This window comes from Choloepus didactylus, chromosome 2 (genome assembly GCF_015220235.1).
Source record: "Choloepus didactylus isolate mChoDid1 chromosome 2, mChoDid1.pri, whole genome shotgun sequence".
Taxonomy (NCBI): Eukaryota; Metazoa; Chordata; class Mammalia; order Pilosa; family Megalonychidae; genus Choloepus; species Choloepus didactylus.
The window spans coordinates 154,987,003-155,000,592 of record NC_051308.1 but is presented as its reverse complement, the minus strand read 5'-3'; the positions used below and the strand labels follow the sequence as shown (position 1 = coordinate 155,000,592).

The 13,590-nt window shown below is 37.1% G+C and overlaps 1 long non-coding RNA gene across 1 annotated transcript in view; it reads right to left on the bottom strand.

The window, feature by feature from the left end:
* LOC119518686 overlaps positions 1-13,370 on the bottom strand; it is a 129,542-nt gene extending 116,172 nt beyond the window's left edge. Inside the window, exon 1 of the long non-coding RNA XR_005213815.1 lies at positions 13,271-13,370. This is a non-coding gene — a long non-coding RNA (uncharacterized LOC119518686). The remainder of the gene's footprint in view (positions 1-13,270) is intronic.
* Between the last annotated feature and the right edge of the window lie 220 nt (positions 13,371-13,590).

The window sequence follows — 13,590 nt, the reverse complement described above, 5'->3', positions numbered from 1 at the left end:
GTGACTGCCCGTTGGGATTCACTCTGCCTGAACGGTGAGGCTGCCAGCCTTCATCGAGTTCACCACAGAACCTCCCCACCCCACTCCCTCTCCTTTCCTGGTTCCTTGCTCAGCCCTCTGAGGTAGTCAATGCAGCTGTCATACCACCTTGTAGTTGTGCAGTCTTGCTGAACACTTTCTGTGAATCCAGACAACCACCACTATGCAGGGTGAATGCTGTTTATTTTATTTTGTTCATAGTGCTTGCAGTCACATGACATCAGACTTTTTTCTCCTGTTCAGTCATAATGTGTGTGTGAATTTAAACATGTGTGTGTACATTTATATGTACATGTGCATGTATATAGTGTGTGTCTTTGCAACTGTCTAGTCAATTTAACATATCTATCCATTCAAATTTTTAGATTTAATTATGTTTATGAAAAGAATAAACCCTCCATTTTAAAAAAGCCCCTTTTCTTTCTTCAATTGTGTGTGGAATGTGCCTTATGGCTCTTTCCTGTGTAAATAATGTGTAAAATAATCAAAGCACCATCACAACCTGACAGTGCGGACCTTTGATGAATAGAGCTTTATATGGGATTATCATATGACATTTCCAAACTAAATTTTTTTTTATGAGTCATATAGAGTACTGCTGAATTATCATTCTTCAATGTGGGGTTTGTACATTTTTCAAGGAGTGGCAAAAAACAACAACAGGAGGTCTGGAATGGAATGCCCCCTTTGTCTTTGATCATGAAATTTTAAAAATTAAAAAAAAAGAAGCCATCTATTTGACATCTCTCTGACTGCTCATGTAAGGTTCCTGAACTTTTAAAGGGAATTTTATATTGTATATTCTCTCTTAGAAGCTATTACTTTGTATCCTTAGAATCAATGTGTTCAAAAATGCTTGAAGAGGAGCTAATCTAACATACCTACTTCAAAGATGAGGGAATTGAGCAGACCTAGAAACACAATTCAGATCTCCCAACTTTCTGAGCAGTACTTTTCTGCCTAACCTCACAGTTTGTCTAGATAACTGTATACACAGACGACATTCAGTCAAAACATCAAGATGAGAACATGAAAAGCAAAGCAAAGCTAGGCTATTCTAAAAATGAAATACTAGTTTCCAAAAGGAGTTATTTATGCATTTTGTCAGTCATTTTGGAAAACATTGTACCATTCAAGTTAGATAATATTATTTTTTTCTCATTAAATTGAAAACAAGTTTTCTCCCTTAATATGGTACATGCTTTATAATTTAAGAAGTATAATAGATAAAGACAGATATTGTTCCTTAATCTCTCTTTCTTAAGTCAGTGCACTAGGAGAAAAGTGACATGGGTCCTTCTGGCTCCCTCTTCAATTTCCTTCCGGTGGCCTGCCATCTGTACAGTCATGACTGGTAACTCCAACCCTGGTCCACTTGCTTCTGAGAGTGGTGTTCGAGAAGTGAAGAATTTTCTATCACCTCACGAAACGGACAGACTCGTGGTAAGTTGTGTGCATTGAATTTTTGCATGTCACATCACATTTTAAATACTCATCCAAGGCTGCATTGTTGTGGAGCAATCTTCCACAGATAGAATGTGATCCAATCCAGTGTACATTTGATAATATTGACATTCCAGCAGGTAAGACTGCTAAGTAATGTAGCAGTAAAACTTCAGTACTGTTGCTGCTTTCTAACAAGTAAAACTGTAAAAATAATTTACAAATCCATGACTCATAGGAGAAAATGTAACACAGATGTGCAACTACTGTGCTATGTTACAGAATAAAATAATGTCCTCTACCCAAACCCACTCCATATCAATGCCTTAGCGGACTCACATGGAATTGTTTGCATCATTAAAGCAACAAAATAAAGTGATTAAAATAAAATAAAATAAAATATACCACAAGGAGATAGTCTTTACTACCCCCAGTAGGAAGAAATACCTAAAAGAAGAGAACTAGAATCTTTCAAAAAATATTTTGAAAAGTCCTTTCAGTTATCAAGAAGCATTTCTTAGCAAATTGCTAGAATATTTCATTAGTTTCTTTAGTGTGAGCCAGTGTTCCAATCTGCGAGGTGATTATAAGACAAAATGTTGACCAAAAAATTGTCAACTTTTCTCTTTGATATTTCAAAAATACCCAAATTGACATTTCTAAATTCTCAAAGCTTTGTTCCTTATTCTGACTCAGAAAATCAAAACCCCTTCACTGCAAACTGTGTAATCACCAAACTTGAAACCATCACAAAGAAACAGACCTTCTTGTAACCCAAATGTAAAAAGACAGGCATGAAAACAACTTGAAGAAGAGCAAAAAAAAAAAAAAAAAAAAAAGAAAAGAGAAAAACAACAATGGGTCATCAGGTAGGTCATGCTTCTTTTTGCTTCTTCTAAATATGCAAAACAGCCAGCCATAGTAGGTTTTTTTCCAATCCACTGGTACTGAAATAATTAAATTTGGTTACATGATGGGGCTCCAGTCCAGTTAATATTCAAGATTATTTTGTAAAATGACCAAGATTATATCCATACCATTTCCATAGCAATAACTGCAACTTGCCAAATGCTGAACTTCACCTGAACCAGTTCAGATTATATATGTTCATTTGGAGAAACGTTCTCTTTGTAACAAATTACTTTCAGGGAATTAAGGAAATATCTAGGAGACAGAGCCAGAGATCACTTCACGGTCATCTTTAAACTAACAAAATCGAATCTCTTCAACATAGGACTGTAGCCAGCAGAAAACCATCTCATTTTCATAATCACGTGTGGATGTAAATCTCTCTCACTCTAATGAAATAATGATTCCCTATTTTCTGCAGTTTCATTGAGAAGTAATAAGAAAGATGTCTAAACGGGTGTGGCAGGGTGAGGGTTAAATCTGATTGTAATTAGATTGCAGTATGCATGGTCATGTGGTTAATAGTAAATTTTCCTTGATTAACCGGTGCTGTTTGTTAAGATCTCCTATTAACATTAGTGCTCTCTGCATTGGCTGTAGAGACACACCACGGACCAGTGCAAAATTAATGAAGGCAGGTATACATGCTGATTAGAATGTGGCAGTTTAATAAACTCTTCCAACATTAAATTATTTAATGCATTCATGCTCATGCAGGCTATTCAATGGTCAGCTTGACCACCTATGTGTTAATATTGGGAATTGAAATGCAGAGAGTGGAAGAGATATAGTGTTGTATGAGGTAATTAGCTCTCATGTCTGATAAATGGGGCAATACCTATGTGTGCACATGTTTTAGCACATCACAAATGGTGCTTTCATTAGTTGGAATCTTCTGTGGAAATTTTTATAAATGTTTAGTTTGATTTTTGCACCATAAACAGTGGGTCTGATAGCTGTAGACAGTGTCAGTTGCATATTTGAGACAAATTTCCAGTCAGCTAAAAAGAAAGCTGTGTTGTTAAAATAAATGGGTTGCAAAAATTAGTTAGGAAGCTTATCAATAAACATCTCCAATCTGAACATAATCTCTATCAATCATATAGAAAATACTTTATATAAATATAAAGATTTCAATACATACATGCAAATATCTATTAGATTTTGAGCAAAATAATAATCCCTTACATTTGTACAATGCTCTATAGCTTATATGATGCTTGCACATGTTACTTTATTTCGTACTAATCATTGCCATTGTAGGTAGGTAGTGTTTGCTGATAAGGGACCAAACAGAGCTTTAAAAATTCAATTTTTATAACTCAAAATTCAAAACTCCTAACATAATTCCACAGCTGCCTACAAAACTGCTATTTGTGGAAATAAACCATTATTTATAGAACAAGCTGATTTTTAACAGTAGAGGAGCATTCTAGGAACTTAACTTCTCTGTGAACAGGATGCTCCTTAGATTTGGTGGAAACACAAAAGAGAAAATGTCTGTACTTTAACACTATCTATATATGAACAAGTAATTTAAATAACTTAAATTTTCCCAGATCCTAAGATACTTTGTGGTTATGTATTAATCATTCACAGGAGCAGAATAAACTACCATAGTGCTTGCATGGTATTAAGTAGGCTAGCAGAGCAGTCCAGACCCCAGACCTCGTAGAGGGCATACAAGGTATGAACTATGCCTTTGGTGTGGTCACCCACAAATCTAGGTTTACTGAATCATAAGGCTGCCCACTGTCAAAGTAAGCCCTGGGAGAATAGTTGAATGGATTTCTCAGTCTGTTGATGGCTATGAAGAAGAAAGATTCTCCTGCCGCTTTTGTCTTCAGTTCTCCTGCCATTCTTAGAATGGCAGCTGAAATAAAATGAAGGAAAAATGATTCATGTCTTGTCAATGAAAGGAGGGTAGCAAGAAATCCTGCAAAGACTAATGCACAGGAGGCCAGAAGAGATCTATCATCTGGTCCTGGACATTGCCAGAAACTGGCAGTCAGACTTTGAACAATCAGTTATCTTTGCTAGGCCTCAATCTTTTCATATGTATGGAGAGTATTGGAGGAAATGATCCTTCTCCTCAAATCTCTAATGGGACTTTCTAATTGTTTCTCACAAGGAGAAAGGATGCCAGTGATTTTTTTTTTTTTTTTTATTTTTTTATTTTTTTTTTTTTTTTGCACACCTCCTAACAACAGGGCAAGGATGAACTCAGAGGAGATCCTTGGAATTCTGTGGCAGACAGAAAGCATCACCTCTGAACAGCATAGTCTGAAATCCCTCTTCTCCTGAAGGCCTGACTGATAATTTGGGGCTTTGGCTGGCCTGTGATACCTTTCTGGGCCCTGGCTAGCCTGGATGGTCCGACTGAATTCTTGCTATTGTCTTTCGTCCCTGGCTAGCTTCAAAGAATACTGTGGTCATGAATTAATATTGTCCCCTTGGTTAGCTATTACAATATTGGTTGCAGTGTCATTGGTGCTTGTCCTTATTGCTTCTCTTGGACACCACAGTCAGTTATTGATGTCTGGCACTTCTAGGTGGCCAGCAGTTATGTGACTATTGTAACTTACGATAGGCTTTCCACAGTACTGTCATGGTGTCCATGAATTCTGACAGCTATTTGAATTGATGTAAGCACTGCCATTTCACTTTTTTTGCTGTCATGGTGTGTGCTGACAAAACGGGTCTTCTTTTCCTCTGGATCTAGCAATTTGTACAATTAGGAGATCAAACAATTCCTTCTTGGCTACCTGGATTTTTTCAACCAGTAAGCATTAGGGGAAAATCACTGTTTTCTATGCTTCTAAGTTAGTTACCCCAAAGAAATGCTGTAGACTCCACAAAATAGCTCAAACCAGACTTAGTCTTTAGTTCTTACTTTCAGCCTTGGGCTTCTTTGAACACAAATCATGAAGAAGCATTTTAGCTGAACACATGAATTGGGAGAAGCCTACTCCCAAAAGAAGACAAGTTAGCACCTGACAGAATGAGCTCAAAGCAATGATAATAAGTAAGCACTGAGGTCGTCAGGATTGGACGGCTGGGGTAATGAGAATGTGTTGAACATGGAAACACAACTTTGATATCATGCATTTCTTCAAAAGTAACAGATCCAAGTAACTCCCTCAGCATCCTCTAATGCAGTGTATTTACCAGTTATCAGGTATTTACATTAATTTAAACATGACTGAATGAAATAGGAACAATTTTCACCCTTGTTTCACATGCTAGAAAACTGAGTCTCATAAAGCTGAATTAACTTGCCCAGATCCTAGAGGGAATGAGGCAAAGATGAAAGTCAAACTCAGGGAGTCCTGGTGTTCTCTACCCCTACAAATGATGCTGCTAGACCTGCAGAGCCCAGGTGGCAGCCAGTAGCCACATGTAACTATTGAACAGTTGAAACATAGCTAGTCCAAACTCAGATGCTCTGCAAGCGCACACCAGATTTTGAAGACTTAGTATGGAAAAAAGAATATAAAAGGTCTCACCGATAGTTTCCTTAAATTGATTTCATATTGAAATAAAAATATTTTGAATATTTGGAGTTAAATAAAATATATTGTTTAAATTAACTTTACCTGTTTTTTTTTTATTTTTTTTAAAGGGGCCTATTAGAAAATTAGAAAATTTAATAGGACTATAATTATCTTTCTACTGGACAGCATTGATGTAGAATTTCACTCAAGCGGCTTTATTTTACTTGTTATTACCATGAAGACATTTCATTTGTACTAAGAACTCCAATGGAATGAAATAAAAATGTGGATCACCATTATTCTGACCAAAAAATACAATGCTTCCAGTGTTGGCCATCTCATGATGTACTTTATGTGCATAAACTTAATGTGGGCTTCAGAATAGTTGCCCATCAGCAGTAACTACAAACCAAAGTTAGCTGCTTTACTGTTTGCCACAGAATTCTTCTAATTTTTAGCAACAAACCAATGTAGTAATCTTTAAAATGTTGAGAATATTCCAACTGTTGTCCAGCCATCAACATTTACCACATGTAATTCCCATCCTATGTTGCAGGCTTTATGAGTAGATATAGTGTATGATCCAACATTTTGTAAAATACCTTAATTCGAGGAACACCCATGGTGAACACAGTGGTGGTAGACAGTGGTTCTGGCCCTGACAACCCTGGTGAAATTGTATCTATTTGGGAGGCAAAGAAAGTAATCTCTCATGAAACCTGAGAAAACACTCATTTCATTCACAATTGTACAAATATTTGAGAAGTAACATTATTGACCAAAACACATTTAGGCCACTTTTTTTTTTGAATTCCATTTTATTGAGAAATATTCACATACCATACAGTCATCCATGGTGTACAATCAACTGTTCACAGTAGCATCTTATAGTTGTGCATTCATCACCCCAATCTATTTTTGAACATTTTCCTTACACCGGAATGAATCAGAATCAGAATAAAAAATAAAAATAAAAAAATAAAAAATAAATTAAAAAAAAAACACCCAGATCACCCCTCCCACCCCACCCTACTTTCATTTAGGTTTTGCCCCATTTTTCTATTCATCCATCCATATACTGGATAAAGGGAGTGTGATCCACAGGGTTTTCACAATCACACTGTCACCCATTGTAAACTACACTGTTATACAATCATCTTTAAGAGTCAAGGCTACTGGGTGGGAGTTTGGTAGTTTCAGGTATTTACTTCTAACTATTCCAATATATTAAAACCTAAAAAGTGCTATCTATATAGTGCATAAGAATATCCACCAGGGTGACCTCTCGACTCCATTTGAAATCTCTCAGCCAGTGAAACTTTGTTTCATTTTGCATCCCCCTTCTGGTCAAGAAGGTGTTCTCAATCCCACGATGCCGGGTCCAGATTCATGCCCAGGAGTCATATCCTGCATTGCCAGGAAGATTTGCACCCCTGGGAGTCAGGTCCCAAGTAGAGGGGAGGGCAGCAAGGTCACCCACATTTAGGCCACTTTGCACACGGAAGTTTTCCCATGAGAAAAAAACTGTCAAAATTAAGTTTTTTGTAAGTATTTTTTGCTGATTGACCAAATTCATCCTCTAAATGAGATTAATAAGTCAGCAAGGATCATGGGTGCATGCAATGGAGTGAAAACTCTTAAAAACCACTGTAAGAAGCTACATCAAACAGAGTCCATGATGTTTACGCTTGAAAATTTACACTCAGGGTGAGGAGATGACACATATGAAAAGCCACAAAGGGGAAGATTGTGTTAATGGACATGGTAGGAATTGCAAAGATATATTGGGCTTAAGTACAGCAGATGAATCAAGACATTCTAAAAGACTGAGCTAGGAAGACATAGGGGGAAAGGCTTTCAACCTTCAGTTAGGCATTTTAATTTAATTTGAGAGGCAATTGGATGCTATTTTGTAAATAATTGATCAAATAGAGAAATCCAAGTTTTATTTTCTTTTTGAAACAGTAAAACAACAACAACAAAAAGGTTTCATGTTCTTTCCTCACCTCCAGCTAAAAAACAGCTGAATTTTAGCACCAAATTTGGCAGGCGCTTGACGGCATGCCTTCAGCATGATGTTTTAAAGATTAAACTATGGAGCAATCTTTAAACATTAATGGAAGTCACGTGGCAAACTCTGCTCACACAATAGAATCATTATGTCCATCTCTCAAAAGTGTGTCTGACGCTCTAAACTGAAAGAATACAAAGAGATAATCTTATCCTTCCTTCTCTTCTTCAGGTTCTAAGAATACCCTTTAAATGTTTCTGTAGCACATTTAATTCCTCTCTAATACATTTTGCTGGCTTTGGTGTTCAATTTAATTTAACTCAGCAGAATAATCCAAGTGAATCCAGGTTGCCATAATGTTACATTAGGAAGATCGGATCCATTTGCAGCTAAGGTACACCTAAATTCATTAACATTTACTCAATAGGCTTCCAGCAGGTGACTTTACAGGAGGAAACAGATGCATATGAATGTCACCTTACCACACGTAACCATTATAGATTTTTGTTCTGTCCATTTACTATTGCTTTTCCCATTCTAAGAGGATATGGATAATAGCATTAGCTTAATTTATTTTTAAATGCACATAATTACACAGAAATGTTCTCAGAGATGCCTTGACAATTAAACCAGTCCATATTTTATACGCGTGCAATGGGGATTGACCTCAATGGCTTTCTAAGTGCTAATTACTAAACCTAAATGCAGCATGACTCAAAGGGCTTACACAGAGAGGGTGCTCAGAGGTTGTGGGTTCTAATCCCCACTTCGGTAGTATGACCTAAGGGAAGGCTTCCTAGAACAGGAAAACAAAGACAAGTGGAAAAGTCAAAACAAGCTGATCCAAGTGTGGGGCTTCCACACCAGGGCAAGGAAACTAGTCCAACACCTGTAACCTCAGATAAAATCTCTGTGCATCCTAAAGAAATTCAGCCCCTTGCCAAAAGGGAGTCACCAGACCTTATTAGTTCTAAGCCTGGCACATCTCTAAGGCATATCTTTCCTCCTCTGGAAAATGAGAATGAAGCTCTTGGCTTGCAAATGTGCATAATTATTGTGCATATTATTGAGGACGGAAACAGTTTTAGCTCTCTGACACAATGTGAAGAGCTAAAGTGCTACGTAAACTGTTATGCATTATTCGGTTGCTGATGTGAAATTAAATCTTTCCAAAATATATTCAGTTTAAAGCAGCAGATTTGGCCTTAGAATTAATATCCTTTGAGGGATATGTGGCATATGCATATAATATCATTTGGAGGTATATGCAGAGCGCACCGTAAGACGTGGCGAGCACAACGCGGTGTGAATCTGGGTTTTTAGAGTGCTCCAGATCAGGAGGTAAAAGGGCACTGCATTCAACCTGCCCTTCCCCCAAACAAAAAACAAATCTTTCATTAAAGTAAAAGAATAAATGAAAACGGGAAGAAAGAGAAAAAGAATGGGAGAGAAGAAGCGAGAGAGGGAGGAAGAATTTAAACCTTTACTGACGTCTCCTGAACAATGCCAGAGACTAAACAGCCTTTCCTGGAGCTCAGCGATCCATGCACACTAACTGTCCACTTCAGCATGGTGTCTCGCTGGAGTCCTTCCCTCTAAGTCTCCCTGCCTCCTCCCTTCCTGTTCCTTCTCTTTACCTCTCTCTGTCTCTTGCATAAATTCTGTACATCTAGTCTCCTGATCCCTCTCCTCTTACCCCTTCTTCCAATCAAATTTTCTTCCCCTCTGCATCACTCCTTGTCCTTTCTATTCCACCTCTTTCTGCCCTTTCTTAGTTCCTTCCTATTCTTCTCTTCCACATTAGCCTGAAGAGCCAAAGGCCTGGGGACTGAGCAGGCAGAAACAATATCTGCCTTATGAGGTGAGGGAGGGAAGAAAGGCTGTAAGTATAACGCTGTGTAAACATAAGAGGATGATATGCAAAGATTTAGGGGACTAAAATAGCTAACATTTATTGGTGCTTACCATGTGCTCAGCATTGTCTCAAGAGTTTTACATTTCCTAACTCATTTAATTCCCTCAGCCACCCTAGGAAATAGGTACTATCATTGTTCCCATTTTACAGAGGGAGACAGTGAAGCCCAAAAAGGATAACTAATATGCCCAAAGTCACAAAAGTCTGACTCAGGAGCCACACTCTCAGCCGCTGTGGAAGGTGGGGTTCGGGGGGATGGGAGGGTGGATGCCTTACTGGGGAGGAGAATCAGTGTTCAAAGTATTGAAGTGGGCTCTGTAGGGTTCGGATGGGGGCCTGGAATGGGCAATGTCTGCTGAACGGGTCATAGTCAATCCCAAGAATGCCTGTCACAAGCTCATGCCAAGGGAAAATATTGCCTTAGGTCAACCCCTCTCTAGGCAATGCTTTTGCAAAGACTGGATCTGTAGGGTGTCATTTTTATGAAATAAATTTGTATTCACTACCAATTTCATTAAACTTAGTGCAAAGGAGAGTCAAATGAAGCATAATAAGAACCAAACTATGAAAGCCCATATATTAAATTTAGTCCAGACCCTCTGAACTACTTCAGATCTGAGAAAAGCCTGCTAATCAGGGACAGCAGAGCATCACAGAGAATGCATCCATGTGGGAATGGTGTGGCTTTTTTATAGACACTGCATGAAGGTTGATTTGTCGTTTACTTTGGCTCTTGCAGTATTCCCCTCTCAAGTCTGTATATGTTTGATAAGGTGCAAAAGCAATATGAATTTGTCCCACAAATTTTATAAGAGTGATTCTTTTTTTTTTTTTCAGTATTCACATCTTTTCTCTCTCCAGCTCCAAGAAGGCTTACACCATGTCTGACATTGAGTATGACTAAAAGAAATAAGTTTTCATGTATTTAGGCTTTAGGACAAATTCTTCAGGTACATTCCAGAGTCTAGTAATTGCTATTAGTATTAGAAGGAATTACACAGCCAAATCCCTCTGCCATGCACTGAAAATTTACCCTTTAGGGTCAAGCTTCAGTAATAATTTGAATGATTTGAAATGTAATTTGCAGTTCACAGACCTCTCAAAAAGGGAAAACTGATATGGGAGTTTAGGTTGAGATAATAGAAAGGAAACTTCTTAGTTTGTGCTACCTGAAATTATAAATGTATAAATTCCTGTATTCCAAATGCAGGAATCCATTTCCTTTAACTCATAGGATTGGATTGATACACAGGAAAAACAATTGTTTCCTATAATAGTCTTAATAGGTCTTTACTTTGCATCTCTTAAAATGAGGGGCACTTCTGGCCGTATATTTTTCTGTCAGAGCCATTCCCTTTGTCTTCAAATCTCTGTAATACATATTATTCGAATATTGGAATATGTATTACTGCTTTGTAAATAGGTTGTAACAATTGCCAGCCCACATGAATTTTATCAATATGTCTCAGGTTTTATTCCTGATGCAAAATAAAAGTAAATAAATCAACCTTTCTTCTTCTTCTGATATAATTTGTTATTTACCTTAGGAAAAATTTTGTAAAGGATGCTAATAAACAACTACTGAAATGCATTTAAAAATATGAGTAAATTATAAGAAAAAGTAATCTAGACTTTCTTGATCCTGCTTAGCTGGGCAATAAATGGGCAGCACCCTTTGTTTGTATAATCTCTGCATTAGTCTTATGCTTCCTGCAGTGACGCTACATTGGAAACTGCCCCAGCTATTCCATTTCTCTAGGTTAGTATCTTCCATTTTTTAAACTTGATTCAACAATCATTCCACACCAGGGGAGATATCAGGACTTGAGAAATGCTCAGTACTTTTCACTAAAAAAAAGATGAAATAATTTTACATAAGCAAGTTTGAAATGTCAGGAGAACAGAAATGGATCTATCTGAAATCGTTTCCAAAACGAAATTTGATTTTTGTCAATGGTGCATGAAAAACAATGAAATAGCCAAGAAAACATTTTGATATTATACAGTCCTTTGACAGAGGGTCAGCCATAGACTTTCAAAACTTGGCATCCCAAAATATCAATATGTTTAGTTAGAAGATAGAATATTTTCTGAAAGTTGGCTTTCAGCAAAACCAAAAGCAGAAGGAATAGAAGAAAAATAATACATTAATAAACTACAGCATGCACTGTTTTACTGATGTACTTGGGAAGTTATGTTTATTATTTTATAATCACCATAATTTTAAAAATCGCTGTGTAAGAAGTCTCAGCGACATCTCTATTGTGAAACATACAATCACCCAAATCCCAACTGCAAAATCCTTAAACAAATCTATTGAGAAGACATACATTTCTTCTACTCAAAAACTGCAGGAGATTTTACGAATGCATCCTGGTAACTAGAAGCTAGAGCAAAACAGGTTGAAAATAGCACATTTCACATATTCCTTGAGAAATTCAAAAGTGGTGCATATCAACAAGGGGTCTGCAGGAAGGAACAAAAAATACACAGCCAACTTTGGATAGAATGTAAATTCTCTTTTAACATGCTTGTCCTCATCTGGAAAATTTGTTCTATTTTTCATGTCAATGATAGGGTTTTGAGTATTTTTTTCCTGAAATGTGAGTGGATTTATGAAGGTCTTTTTCTTTCAAGAATTCTGAGAAATATTTATATTCATTCTGTAAAGGGAAGGCCTATTTATAATTGTGATGATTTGTATTTACAGAGTAATACTACCTGAAAAGGTCAGGACACTACGTTTTTTAAAGTGACTCTTGTTTTAAGAATCTCGAGAACTTATCCTTGAACCTTCATGTTGAATTAGTTTTAATATTTCAACATTTCCAAGAACAACATTGTCTGTAAAGAGCCCAAGAGTGAAGTGGAAACACTCCTATCAATGACACTTTTGAAAATAGAATGTGTTTCCCAGGTCCCTTGAAATAGATGTCAGCAGTGATGGAAGTTGATTGTTACATTTCCTTCTAATGAGTTGGAAGGAGATAACATCTAACCCTGGAAAAGGGACCACTGGGATACGGTGCTAAAGACTATCTTCTCTTGTGAGATGACCAGAAAGAAAAGCCCATTATGCAATTCTAAACAGTTAAATTTCTTCAAGAGGCAATGGGCCTGTTTAGCTCGATCAGACCTTTTTCTTCTTGCCTCTTGCTATCTACTAGTATTCCCCAGTATTTCTTTTAATTTCACAGCACTCGCAAACATCCCTTTCTGTGTGCTATGTGTACCAAGAATGGACTAAGTGCAGAATTTGGAGCAGCCTCTTTGTTTCTGCTTTTTCTTCCCTTACTGAGCCTTAGACTTTGGTGACTTAATATCTTTGCAAAGGGTGTGCCCTGAGCTGGAAACGCTTTTCTTGTCTGTCATAATTCTACCTCTTCCAGGACCCAATTCAAACACCTCTTTACTTGGAGTGGTGTTTCCTGGCACATTATATGCTTTGCATGTACTCACTTTTAGTAGATATCTTTCAAATGAATGCAGATCGCCAATTATTTGTACCACTTATACGCCACTTACTTATGTCACCAATTAAATGCCAGATCTTTCCAAGTAGATTGTAAGCTCCTAGAAGAACAGAAGATATATTTCTCTTTGGTGCATTTTCAGTGTATATGGCAGAGATCCTTTTATAAAATAAGAAGTTAATTAATGTTTGCTGAATGAAAAGTAGGGAAGAGGTAATGTTAGTAGAATGAATGGATACCATTATCCGTAAAATGTCCTTCACATTTCAAAGAATATTCACCCTTGGAAAACAGAACTGTAAGACT